At 40.1% G+C, this 15,052-nt stretch overlaps 1 non-coding gene across 1 annotated transcript; it reads left to right on the top strand.

The window, feature by feature from the left end:
* Positions 1-10,986: 10,986 nt before the first annotated feature.
* On the top strand, positions 10,987-11,092 carry LOC145580436 (small nucleolar RNA R71). The gene has a single exon (XR_014099480.1). It is a non-coding gene; the product is annotated as a small nucleolar RNA R71 (small nucleolar RNA).
* The last annotated feature ends 3,960 nt before the right edge of the window (positions 11,093-15,052 follow it).

Here is a 15,052-nt window from a genome sequence, read left to right as displayed (position 1 = left end):
TGGGCTCTTCTCCTTACATTGATAAAGTTAAGGTTTTTTTTTTCTAATGAGCCCATAAGCTCATTAAAACTCCTTGCCAGATTGTCCAACCTTTTTTCCTTGGGATAAATTGGATGATCTTGTCACATACCTTATTAGAGATTGTTTTACCAATAATAATGTTCCTAGCGGTTTCAAAAAAAAAAAAAAAAAAAAAAAAAAGAAAAAAAAGTAATGTTCCAAGCAATGTAAATGACCTATCATATCACAACATCTAGTCTTGTGTGTGACTAGTTGTAAAAGAACAAAGTAATCCCTATAATGCTGATCAAGTAACCTCTATCATACTGACCAAGTAACCCTCATAACACTGCGAATTAACCCCTGTAATATAAACCAAGTAACCCCTGTAACACTGACCAAGTAACCCCAGTAACACTAACGAAGTAACCCTTATTAAGGTTGGCCACACCGTGTGGCCAGCCACATATAAGAGTTTGTGCACTAATAAATAAAGTCAGTCTCGCAGCCAGGTTAAGAGACGACAACACTTGGCTTTCCTGTTTTTCGACAAGTGTTGAGCCACGTAGGCGACAAATAGGTATTATTGTGACACATATGATGCTAAATAAGGGGTTTTTGAATAGAATTTTTAAGATAAAAATGTTTTATAGAGTTTTTTTATCACTATACTTCTAATATTTCATACCTACAAAATTAATCATAACTTTTAATAAATATCCTATAATTAGGTTTTATTTCCATTATACAATTTGTTGTAAAAAATTCTTTAAAATAAGATCCATTTATAATATATTTAATTTAGTTAAAAATAATAATAGAGAATCTGTTAAAATGAGTTTTAATCAATAAAAATAATTTTTGTTTCTTAAAAATACTTTTAATTCAGTAAAAATAATTTAAGTTCAATAATAATAATTTCAAAAATAAGCTATACATACTTGTTTTGGGTAAAATTACCCTTGCTACGTAACCCAATCAGAAAGGGGACATGTGTCATCCCATGACAGGTCCAACATGGACCACTCACCAGTTGACATGTGGCATCCCCAGTCAATAGAGGAATTAGCGGCCTTCAAGGCCCAATTCCTGAGAAAGCCGCAAAACAGCGCAACCCATTAGGTCAGGGTGTGATGGGATGAAGAACGGTAGGTCGTTGGGCTACCACCCCACCCAATCAAACAAAATTTGTAACTCAACAAACCCCTATTAAGTGTAGTGGTAAGTCAAGGTCGAACCCAAGGGAATGGAGGTCGAATGCACAATGCCTAAGTCAAGCTATTCCGAAGTCAAATAAAGGGGTTTATGAAGGAAACTAGAGCTAGGGCTAAATGATGCAAGAACTTGTATGAAATCAATCTAAAAGACACTAGGGCAATGGATCCACATGTAATTGTTATGGAAAATGGTAATTTGAGAGGTCAAACCGACTAAGTCAAGTGATATGAAGGAAGATCAATCATGTATCCAAAAGAGCATACCAAGTTAGTTCACCTAGAGGTCTAACTAGCGTCAACTACACTAAACACTACCTAGGGAACGCCACAAAGCACCTCAATCGTGAAATTGCAAGTTACTAATCAATGGTCCGTATCATAGCAAGCTCACAATGCAATCTAGTGCAATAATCAAAGATGGCCAAACTTCAATCAATCACACACATGCACATGAATTATCAACCAAATTTAATCATATCATCAACTCCATCAATTATCCCCAAATTACTCTAATCCATCACTCAAACATGCTTCACCATTTCCCTAGCTAGAAAACTACTCACTAGCCATGGAAATCAAGATCAAAACTACACTAATCATCAATTTCATCATCAACATAATTGAAATCAAAGATCAAAACAACAATCAATCAAAAAATCAATAAAACTTCAATCAATCAACAATAACATGGAAAACAAATGAAATCAACTAGAATCAAACTTGTATTGAAATCAAGAAGAAGATCCTTACAAAACTTTGATCTAAAGATCAATTACAATGAAGAATTCTTGAACAATCACCAAAAACCATGAGTTTCTCTCTCTTCAATCCTTGAGTTTCTCTCTCTAAAATTCTAATCAAAAACTAACTATATGAAATCCAATCTCTCCAAAAAAACTCTCTAAAAAATAGAAAGAAATAACTATATATACAAAGAGGAGGTCGGTATTGACGCCCAAAAATAGACCCACGTCGGTGCGGGCGCTTGGAGGAGAGAGAGTGGCGCGCACGGGAACACACCCAGATTGGTGCGCCTGCACGCACCAGGTGTGCGGCCGCACCCGACCAATGTGCGGCCGCACCCGACCAATGTGCGGCCGCACACTCCCTGGGTGCGCCCGCACCTAGCTGGGTCTTTCCCCCTTCTTCTCTTTGTCCTAGCTCAAGTGGTGCACACATCCTAGATGATGATGATGGAGGACAAGGTAGGCAGAAACTTTCTTGAATTTCTTGAAGAGTATAAGCCATGAGAAAGGCATATACAAGGCCTTGAAGCATGCCCCTTGGATCCATCTTAGACTTGTAACTTCTTGCACAAGCTTTAGGCATGAAAACAATGAAAGATCATAGAGAGGAAGCTCGAGAATTCTTGGACAATCAATCACCACCTACAAACAAAGGATAAAAAGCAAGTAAAAGGGAAAAAATAGCAAGTAAAATAGAAAATTCATAAAATAGAGAAACTAACTACAAAAAGCATAAAAATGAAGAAAACAAGAATAAAACTAGGGAAAACTAAAGAAAAGAGTGATAAAATGAAATAGAATTCATCCAAAAAGGGACCAAATGAGTTCCATAAATGTCACTCATCAAATTCCCCCAAGCTAAACTTTTGCTCGTCCTCGAGCAAAACAAAGCAAGAAAGATAAAGGATGAAAAATTTATTTGAAAAAGAAAAAGAAAAAGACTCAAGATAAGAATATACACTAAGACTCACTGTCGTAGGAATCACGGTTGCTTTTAGCTACAACAAGCCCTTTAAACCCCAAAGTCGCCTATGAGGACGAGTGAGGTCTCGTAAGGGTATCCTAAGAGTTTGACCCATAACTCTCCACCAAACATCAATGAGGCAAACCATAAAAAGGAAGGAAAATAAAATGAAAACAAACCTTTGCGAAATGAACTAACATAAAGACTATAATGCAAATGAATGACAATCTTTCTCAAGTAGTTAAGGTATGCACTTTTCAAGATATCTAAGGTTGATTGAAACATAGGGTATGCTAGGCATAGGAACTAGTCATCACAATCCACGTTCATCCCAAACAATCTTACCGCGTTCTCCCCACTAGTCTCAAATCTCCCCTTAGTGAGAGTCCCAATGATTCCTCGAAGGAACCGGAAAAAGAATTATTTTTAGGCTACTCGACAATCTTGACTATGCATCCCCTTTCCTTAGGCAATGACCCATGATGCCCTCCCCCGAATAGTGACTCAACTATCTAGGTCGAAAGGTCTTTCCCAAAGGTTGTAACGTAAGGCATAAAGGGTGAAGGTAGGCTAAAATTTAAAATTTGGTGATTTTCCTAAAGAGTGAAGCAAAAGGGTGATCAATCCTTAACACCACAATCAAGAAATTACCAAACAAAAACAACACCCCCAAGCTTACTCGAAGCTATACTCACAAAAATATATACAAAAAGCGTACACGCTTCTCCCCCAAGCTAAAATGAAGCATTGTCCTCAATGCTTAGAAGGAGAAAAGTATACATCAAAATAGTTTTGAATTTTTCACTTTTTCAATTTTTTTTTTGTTTTTTGTTTTTTTTTTAATGAATATGCAATGTCCTTGCTTTTTACTTAATTCGGACGGCTTTTTCACAAATATTTGCCATTGTTCACAAAGAAAATGATATCACAAACTTGCATTCATAGAAACTAAAATTCCAACTTATCCACCACAAACACCATCTCAAATGATCATATTGCTTCACAAAAACCAAGAAAAGTAGAAAATGAAACAAAAGGTCAAATGACTAAAGATGTGGCTTGGAAAGAAGGGATAAGTCTCAAATGGTTGCAAGAAGGCAAATGTAAACCCAAAAATAAAGAAAATAACAAAATATAACAAAAATGAAAAACACCACCCCGAAAAATGTGCCTTTGTCCTTCCTAGATAGTTCGGTCTTGGGTTTGAGAATCATACATCAAGCTTTATTAGATTAGGTTTGCATAGTCAAGGATCCACGCCGCTCATACAAGAAATGTTGAAGGCTTGAAAAACAAGTAACCTCACAAGGATGTGGCAAAAACTCACTAATGGTGTCAAATTGACTATAGGGAGCAACTACCAACATGCCACAAACAAGTAGAATCCGGCTTCATGATCCTCCTAGTTCAAACCAACTACCCTAGCATACACCTATCCTAGAGTCAACCGAACATAGTCTCAAACCGTGCATACCTTTACAACCTAGGAAGAAAATCATGCAAAAGACAAGTCCAATGTACAAAGTTCATTTCATAAGAAAAGTGAAAAATAAAGCCTCAAAATCATATCAAAAATGAAAAGAAAAAAAATAAAGGAAAGTAAAAGAAAAATTAAAATAAAAGAAAATAAAAGAAAAGAAAAGAAATGGAGACATAGAAAAGGAAATATAGGAGAAATAGCATGCAATGGACTAGAAAGCAAGTTAAACACATAAAAATCCCAATCGACAAACAAGTGATCGATCGACATCAACGTCATCGATCCCAAACACATTACGTGTTAACAAGCATTCATCCTCGAACCATTCAACTTCCCCTAAACTAATCCTATTCTATGCAACCAAGGAAAATAAAAAGAAAAATAAGAAAGGTCTCACCGGGCTTCCAAGCTTAGCAAAAATAAACGAAGCAAGTAGAAACCACCTCGTTGCATTCCATATCCAAAAGCTCTTCAAGGAACCAAGTGAGAAAAAGAAATAAAAGAAACTATGAACAAAGAAAATGGTTAGTAACTTCAAAACAAAGAAAAGAAAACAACAAATTAAAGGAAACTAATCTAAACAAAAAGTATATACAACCAAAGGAAATAAAAGCTAAACTAATCAAAGAATAGAAAGAATAAAAGAAATGAAACTAAGAAAGCAAGAAAGTCTAAACTAACTAAAGAACTACACTAAACTACAAGATTTGGATTCAAGGGATTTGGATCAAAGGGTTTTGGATTGAAGGGATTTGGATATTAGGGATCAACAACAACAACATCTCAAGCAAAGCATCATCACAAACAACAAGCATCCAAACAAATAGGGCAAGCAAGCTAGCTACAAGGAAGGTAGCCTAGAGATCAAGAAAATGAGGAAATCAAACAAGAGGAATAAAAATAAGCATGCAAACAACTAAGGTATGTACACAACAACAAAATTGGTCATCGAGCAAATTATTAGTTCCCCCAAGCTAGATAAAAATACATCTCAACATCCCAAGCAAAACAAAACATGCATAAAAAATGTAAGGGATGGAGGCAAAAAGCACGAAAAGCAAAAGGGAACTAATAACTACTACCATCACCACCACCACTACCACTCGGCCCGGCCCCATTGGGGTCCTTGTTGCGCTCGGGGTCATCGAAGGGATGAGGGTAAGGCTCCCATCCTCCGGTGTACCCCTCGGGCCACCCATAATGCCCCTTGAAAAGATCTTGTTGCCAAGAAGCAAGAGGGGTGAAGTTATCGGGCAAAGTGAGTTCGAAGGGGTGGTTGGGATGGACATGGGGGTAATTAGGATCACCCCTATAGTCACTACCACCCGGAGCCTTGTAATCATAGTTACCGTGCTCATCCGGATAGTAGCGACGCTCGGTATCGGGGTTGGAAGGCCCCGACCAATATGGATGCCCATACGAAGGTAGAGGACCTTGTTGGGGCGGGAAATACGGATAGTTAACCGGGGGAGTAATGTTCCCACGGTTAACTTCCGCATCATAAATTAGTTGTTGTTGAGCAAACATACCTTGATGCATTTCTTGAATACCTCTTAGTTGTTCATAGATAGCCCCAAAGTCTTGATCATACATGCCATCCACGTGGATTTTCAATCCACTCATTTGCTCACTAAGAGCCCTCAAATTGGCATTGGCATAAGCATGTTGCCCTTGTTCTTGTTCTTGAGGAGCTTGTTGTTGTGGAAATTGTTGTTGTTGTTGTTCTTTTTCATCATCTTCCTCATCCTCATCGGAGTCGAAGTTAGGACGCCGAAAGGACTTGGGGACATGCCACACATTGTTGGCGATCCGGGCCAAAGAAGTCAAGCCGGGGTTAGGCAAATAGCACCAATGCTCATTGCCCCTTAGCCATTCATATCTCCCTTCAATATAGCCCTTGGAGATGAATTGGATTTGACCCAATTGTTGCATGTCAAGGTAGAGGGAGTTGCTATCCCCAATCTCCTTACAAAATGGGAGATATGCATCAAGGCGAAGGTGAGTTAAGAGCCTAGTCACCATGCCCCCGCATGGGATCTCTCCCGAACTCCGGCCATGAAGGTCCACACAATATTGGGCAAAGATATACCCCAAGTTCAACCGGCCCACATACTCCGGGCGGGTAGACAACCACAAGACCTTGAGCTCCAACTTGCTCAATTTCCCCAACTCTTGTTTAGGGAACACCACATAGCCCAAAAGACGGTGCACAACCCTAAGGCAAGGTTGGTACACCGATGAAATCTTAGCCTTGTTGGTGATAAACTCGTTACCACCCGAGATGTCTTCCCACCATGAGTTGTGATCGTACTCCGGGAAGATATAGGGTTCAACGTTCAAAATATCCCCATGGGGATCAAAGTCCAATGCCGCGTTAAACTCTTCCAAGGAATGATCGAAGATATGGTTGAACAATTGGAATCGCACCCGATATACCCCTCCTACGGGTACAAGCTCCAAGGTAGCCAAGAATTCCAATGTAGGCTCCTTGTAGGTGCGATAGGCATCGGTGATGAAAGAACCCAACCGAAGGTTTAAGAGCAACGACCGCACATCATCATCAATCCCCAATTTTACCATGTCGGGTTGGAAATAATGGCGGGTTTGTTTGAGGGTTCTCTCATCCTTCAACTGTTGGTAGAAGGTCTTTTGTTTGTCGGTGAAATTTTTCTTTTTGGGTAGAGAGGTTGGAGGTCGTGTTTGAGAGGAAGAGGGGTTGGAAGTACTTGGCCTAGAAGATGTACTCGGCCTTGAGGAGGTACTTGGGCGAGGCTCATCGATGTTAACATCGGTTTTTCTTTTCTTGGTGAGTTTCTTGAAGTATTTAGACATGTTTAAGAGTTTGAGAAAGGTCACCAACAATGAACAATGAGCAAAACCAATGAACCAAGAATACCACACCCAAATTCACCTCTTACTACCAAAATCACCAAACTCCAATTTCACACTTCCTTTCAATCAAAACCAATTCCAAACCAATCAACAACACCAATAATCCAAGAAAAACTCCTTTCAACAATTCAAGAACAACCACAAGACCAATACCAACAATCACAACATACTACCCATATTCCAAAAATCCAACTCACAAAATATCAACCAAAAATGATGAGAATCACTACAAAATCAACAAACAATACAATGTTATGCAAAATCAATCAATAAACATCACCAAATCACAACCAATATCAAGATCAAGCATAAAAAATCACAAAACCAATACTACACTATTCATGCTCATACAATTTTTCAATCTATGCAAAATTATGATATATTTGGCAAAATTAAAGCAAGGATTAGTGATTATACCATAAAAGAAGCAAGATTAACCAACTTAGAGCAAGAAATTTCAACTCCTTACAAAAGCCCCAATTTTCGGCCAACAAGAGTAGGAGAGAGAGTGAATGAAATTTGGGTCAATTTGTGAGGAATTTTGAGTGTAGGAAGGTTTGTGAGTGATTTTGAGTGAAAATGGAGTGATTTTAGTGAGGATTTGAGAGATTTTTGATGGTGAATAAGGGGGTTAGAGGTGCGCACAAGAGGGTTTGGAGGAGGGTTATGCGTGAGGAAGATAAGGGGAAGTGATGAAATGAAGGGAAGAAGGAGGAGGAAGAAGATATATTGCACGTCCAGCTATGTGCGGCCCACAAACTGGTGTGCGCCCGCACACGCAGGCTGTGCGCCCGCACAAGCCTCGTGTGCGGCCGCACACCCCTGTGCGTCTCCAAATCTTCCTTTTTCTCATATTTTTGATACTTACTGCCTATTTGGGTGCGCACATGAATCATGATGGTGATGAGGAACAACATAGGCAGTAGCTAAAATCATTTTCAAAGACCTCAAAGTTGAAAATTCATGTGCTCACCACAAAAATTCACTAAGTATCAAATTCCTCCAACTTTTAAAACTTGGATTTCCTATCTTACCTCTCTAAAATTCTTACCCTTTTTACCTCAAATTTCGATTAAAATCGAACAAAATATAGCTTGTGCCACGAATACCTTCCATTCACCATGCATTCTTGTAGAATTCCAATCCCGCAAAAGTCATCCTAAAAATTCAATCAAGTAGAAAAGTGAAAGAAAAGACAAAGTAATAAAAGAAACCAAAAATAAGAAAATTCAAAAATCAAAAGGAAAAGTTAGAAACTCCGGGTTGCCTCCCGGGAAGCGCTTGCTTAAGGTCCTAAGCTCGACCCTTCCTCCAAATCATGGAGGGTCAAAGAACACCACCTTCTTCAAGGTAGTTGATGGAGCAATATCTTCTTCAATTTTGAGCAACTTCTCATCGTTGCTTAATGAAACCTTCACAAAATTCTTTTCAAATTCTTCCTTCTCTTTTCTCAATTTCTTTCTTTTTCTTGATTTCTTCGAGTCACGGGCTTTTTTCTTCGGCTTGACTTCAACATCCTTAACCATGGAAGCTGTCTCTTCATCTTGAGAATTAAGCTTGAACCAATTTGGAATCTCAATTTCTTTTTCATCCCTTAGCTTTGGAATTACAATTTCTTCTTCACTAACATCATCAAAACTTGCACAAACATCATCGACAATCTCAAAAGTATTGTTAGTAGAAGAATCAACCATGCACACATCATCAATGGAACGAGAAAGACTAGCACATGCTATATCTTGCACACAAGATAAGGACTCATGCATTGGCTTCAACTTAAAACTTTCTTCTAATTTTCCACATCTCAAAGTGATTCGGCCTCCCTTCACATCTATTAATGCTCCCGAGGTGGCTAAGAAAGGTCTCCCTAGAATGATTGGAATATGCTCATCTTCCTCAATCTCCAAAACAACAAAATCCACGGGAAAGACAAACTCTCCAATCTTTAGAGGGACATCATCAATTCTCCCCTTAGGAAGCTTAATAGAGCGATCGGCCAATTGAAGTGTTATATTAGATGGTTGAAGCTCACCTAGATCAAGCCTCTTGAAAACCGAAAAGGGCATAATACTCACACTAGCCCCTAGGTCACACAAAGCACTCTCAAAAACCATCTTTTTGATTTGGGAAGGGATTGAAAAATTCCCCGGATCTTCCATTTTCTCCGGAAGCTCACCATGGACAAGAGCACTAAAACACTTCCCTCCTTCCACCGAACTACCCTCATCAAAATTTTCCTTCTCCTCTAGTATCTCCTTAAGAAACTTGGAGTACTTAGGCATATCGGGAATTGGCTCGGTAGAGGGTGTGGAATCATGGACTTCCTTAAGAACTTCAAGGAACTTCCCAAATTGCTCATCCATTTTGAATCTCAAGTATTTTTGGGGGTATGGTAGATCGGGAAATCTCTCTACCTCACTCATCTTTTCAACAACACTTTCTTCTTTTTCCTCAACCTCACAATAAATTTCCTTAGACTCAACCCTCTCATCTTCATTCTCCATAGCACCACTCTCATCTTCTCCCTCTTTTGAACAAGAAACTCCCTCACTAAAGTCATTTCCTCCACTAGTGGAAATAGAGTACACGGGTTTCTTTGGTTCAACACCTTGGGAAGGCAAAGATGAAGGACTAGCATAATCCTTAATAGTGCTTGCTAATTGGGTTATTTGAGTCTCAAGCATCTTATTGTGAGTCATCATCTCATTGAATTTCTTATCACTAACCGCCATATAGGTGTTAATGATCTTGGTTTGATTATCAATCAATTCCTCCAAAGTGGTCCTAGGAGAAGAAGGTTGTGAATAGGAATTTTCACCTTGAGTCTTTGAAACAAATCCGGGAGGGGGACCTCTTTGAGCATTGTTTTGAAAATTTCCCCTTCCTTGATTGTTCCAATTACCTCTATTTTGATTTTGACCATAACCTTGATTATGGTTACCACCACCTTGACTATGGTTACCATTACCTTGGTTATGATTTCCATAACCTTGGTTTTGATTACCATAATTTTGGCTTTGATTTTGGCCACTATAACCTTGGTTATGGTTACCACGAGAATCTTGATTCCCTTGGTTCCTATAACCACCACCATGATTATAGTTGTCAAAATTTCCTTGGTTTTGGTAATTCCTATTCCATTGGCCTCTTTGATTATCAAACCTTTGGACATTGTTGTTTGACACAAAATTCACATGCTCACACTCATTGTTGTCAAATTCATCAACACATTCATTGTTGCAATTGCTAGAATCATGGCCATATGATCCACATACATCACAAAACAAACATCCCATAGGCATATTATGTGAAGTAGAAGGAGTTTGAGAGTTAGAAGAAGTACCTCTCCCCTTAATTTGGGAGGGAAGATTTGAAGCTTGAGAAGAGGAAGAAACACTTTCCAACTTGGCCTTGATTGCCGTCATCTCCTTTCCCAAGTTTGTCATTTGAGAGGAAAGATTGTTGATGGCATTGAGATGGTCCACCGAGTACAACGAAGATTGCTTGCTTGAAGAATCTCTTTCCCCATCTTGCCAATCTCTATAGTAAGTCACCACATCCTCTATTATGTCCACAACTTCTTCTTCGGTTTTGTTCATGATTGGACCACCGGCCCCTCCATCAAGACATGCCTTGCCTTGAGGACTCAAACCACCATAGAAGATTTGGATCAATTGATATGTTGGAATTCCGTGGTGAGCACATTCTCTTTGGTACTCCTTGAATCTTTCCCATGCTTCATAAAGACTCTCATTTGGCTTTTGCTTGAACCCTTGAATTAAAGCCCTTGCCTCCGCCGTTTTCTTTTGAGGATAGAAACGGGACAAGAAAGCTTTAGTGACATCATCCCACGTTCTCAATGAATTGGGCTTCACCTCTTTGTCTAGACATTCCAAAGACCTTCCTATGAGGGAGAAAGGGAACAACTTAAGGCAGATAAATTCTTGAGACACTCCATTAACCTTGATTGTGTTACAATATTTTTCAAACTCCTTAAGATGGTTCAATGGGCTCTCGTTCTTTGCCCCACTATATTGTCTCCTCTTAATTAGGGTGATCATTGCCGGCCTAATTTCAAAATCGTTTGCCGGTGTTGTAGGTGGAGCTATGCCGCTCTCGAACCTATATGCACCGGGCACTCCCAATTCTGTCAAGGCAACTCTTGGTTGTTCTCCCATGACTTGCTCTTGTTCAATCTCTTCTTCGCTTGAGGAACTATAATCCAATGTCTTGTTTGCTACTCTCCTCCTTGAGAGAGTTCTTTCAATCTCCGGATCAAAGGGAACAAATGAACGATCTCGGGATCTATGCATACAAAACTCAAAGAAAATATAAGTAGCACGGCTACAAGTGTAGCCTAAAGTGTAAAATCTTTTTGTATTTTGCAAATAAAGTGAAATAGACTCAACAACAACATGCACTCAAAGCACCATTCCCCGGCAACGGCGCCATTTTGATGGGATGAAGAACGGTAGGTCGTTGGGCTACCACCCCACCCAATCAAACAAAATTTGTAACTCAACAAACCCCTATTAAGTGTAGTGGTAAGTCAAGGTCGAACCCAAGGGAATGGAGGTCGAATGCACAATGCCTAAGTCAAGCTATTCCGAAGTCAAATAAAGGGGTTTATGAAGGAAACTAGAGCTAGGGCTAAATGATGCAAGAACTTGTATGAAATCAATCTAAAAGACACTAGGGCAATGGATCCACATGTAATTGTTATGGAAAATGGTAATTTGAGAGATCAAACCGACTAAGTCAAGTGATATGAAGGAAGATCAATCATGTATCCAAAAGAGCATACCAAGTTAGTTCACCTAGAGGTCTAACTAGCGTCAACTACGCTAAACACTACCTAGGGAACGCCACAAAGCACCTCAATCGAGAAATTGCAAGTTACTAATCAATGGTCCGTATCATAGCAAGCTCACAATGCAATCTAGTGCAATAATCAAAGATGGCCAAACTTCAATCAATCACACACATGCACATGAATTATCAACCAAATTTAATCATATCATCAACTCCATCAATTATCCCCAAATTACTCTAATCCATCACTCAAACATGCTTCACCATTTCCCTAGCTAGAAAACTACTCACTAGCCATGGAAATCAAGATCAAAACTACACTAATCATCAATTTCATCATCAACATAATTGAAATCAAAGATCAAAACAACAATCAATCAAAAAATCAATAAAACTTTAATCAATCAACAATAACATGGAAAACAAATGAAATCAACTACAATCAAACTTGTATTGAAATCAAGAAGAAGATCCTTACAAAACTTTGATCTAAAGATCAATTACAATGAAGAATTCTTGAACAATCACCAAAAACCATGAGTTTCTCTCTCTTCAATCCTTGAGTTTCTCTCTCTAAAATTCTAATCAAAAACTAACTATATGAAATCCAATCTCTCCAAAAAAACTCTCTCAAAAATAGAAAGAAATAACTATATATACAAAGAGGAGGTCGGTATTGACGCCCAAAAATAGACCCACGTCGGTGCGGGCGCTTGGAGGAGAGAGAGTGGCGTGCACGGGAACACACCCAGATTGGTGCGCCTGCACGCACCAGGTGTGCGGCCGCACCCGACCAATGTGCGGCCGCACACTCCCTGGGTGCGCCCGCACCTAGCTGGGTCTTTCCCCCTTCTTCTCTTTGTCCTAGATCAAGTGGTGCACACATCCTAGATGATGATGATGGAGGACAAGGTAGGCAGAAACTTTCTTGAATTTCTTGAAGAGTATAAGCCATGAGAAAGGCGTATACAAGGCCTTGAAGCATGCCCCTTGGATCCACCTTAGACTTGAAACTTCTTGCACAAGTTTTAGGCATGAAAACAATAAAAGACCATAGAGAGGAAGCTCGGGAATTCTTGGACAATCAATCACCACCTACAAACAAAGGATAAAAAGCAAGTAAAAGGGAAAAAATAGCAAGTAAACTAGAATAAAACTAGGGAAAACTAAAGAAAAGAGTGATAAAATGAAATAGAATTCATCCAAAAAGGGACCAAATGAGTGCCATAAATGTCACTCATCAGGGTGACCTAAGAGAGGGCACTTTTCCCAACGACCTTATAAATGGGGAGATTTCCCCCGTTTTTGGGACACGTTCATTTATTACATTCTCTCACATTAGAGAAAACAACTGATCTTGAAATCCAAGAAGATCTCACTTTTACCTTTTCCGCACCTTTTTACATTCTCTGTACACGTTCTTACTTGATCGTCGGAGGCGGAACTCCAACCACCCGGAGTCTCCGTTGTTTTGCAGGTACAGGCAGCTGGAGTCCAGTCTTGGTGACGTAACTCTCCCGAGAGACTAGAAAAACCCAGAAACATTTGGCGTTGTCTGTGGAGAAAATACCTCTAAGATGGTTTTAGAGTTTGTACCGCCTCGTGAACCCAACCGGCCTACGGTCGATGGAGAGGTCTATTCAGACTATGATACAGACAACGACGTTGGTGTGGAAACGCATGTAGCCCCTGATGGGTCACTCATAAGTAAACACATCCGTCCCAAGGATAGATTGGAACGAGGCGAAAACCAAGCGGGTTCGAGCAAATCATCCACCAACTAGGGATTCAAGCGGCAAGAGGAAAGGCTCCCGTCATCGGAGACGAACTCATGAACTTCGTGACTAGTTTCAAAGGGGAGATCAAGTACCTGATCAACAAGAGGACGACTGGCTTTAGCAAGGGTCAGTCGGCTAGAAAATCAGCTCATGCTGAGGGTAAAAAGCTTGTCAGGGACCGGCAGCCTACTCCACACCCCACTACTAAGGAGAAGGCTAGGACCTTGATTAAATGGTCCAAGGTTCGTCTGCCCCAGACGGGCACGAGGAAAGTCATCCGGCACATTCAGCTAGATGGCAGCAAAAAATCATTCTCTTATGCCCGACACATCATCGAGCAGAAGAGAAACCAGCAGTTGTCTGACTCGGCTTCCATGTCGAGCTTCCCAGACAGCTTTAGGAATACCTCGGCAAGGTATTCCCAGTCAGTACATGAGAGCCAGACAGGCGTCCAGTCCATCCATGCAGGCCCTCAAATGATTGGTTCAGCCCCGTATGTGCCTCAGATGCCATACGGCCATATGCCTAACCTTACATCCAGCCGACTCTCTTTGGAGGTCAGGCGGCATTCAACGTCCAACCTCTAGACTGGTAGCTTCGTCTGCTGAAACTTGGTGAACAACCTTCTACGTTCACCAAGGAGATAACTGAGGCGGCACAGCTGACCAAGGTTAAGAATGTCTTGGTTGGTACCACTAACCTAGAAGACCACCTCATGGCTTACACCAACCTCATGTACTTAAAGGGGTTGGATGATGCTAGCTGGTGTAGATGCTTCCCGGCTACATTGAAGGGCATTTCCCAACAATGGTTCGGCAATTTGCCAGCCGGATGTATTGACAACTTCAAGAGGCTTGCCTTCTTGTTTGCATTCATTTTCCCTATGAACATTCCTGCCAAGAAAACAAGCCTTAATCTAGGTGCGGTACGGAAGGGAGATAGAGAAGGGCTAAGGTCATACGTCAAGCGGTTCAATCTAGTTAGAATCCAGATTTAAGGGCTGTCTAATGATGTGGCCTACACAAACTTCTTCAAGGGTCTGAAGGACGGGTCAACCTTTCAGTTTGACCTCATAAAAAAGATTTGGGTTTAAAGGTACGAAATGAATGATTTTGGCTTAAAACATTTAAAGAAACGTTAGAAAAATAAAAATTCACGAGACT

This window comes from Chenopodium album, chromosome 14 (genome assembly GCF_948465745.1).
Source record: "Chenopodium album chromosome 14, dcCheAlbu1.1, whole genome shotgun sequence".
Taxonomy (NCBI): domain Eukaryota; kingdom Viridiplantae; phylum Streptophyta; class Magnoliopsida; order Caryophyllales; family Amaranthaceae; genus Chenopodium; species Chenopodium album.
Note: the sequence above shows the minus strand (reverse complement) of the source record. Positions and strands in the feature narration are given on the sequence as shown.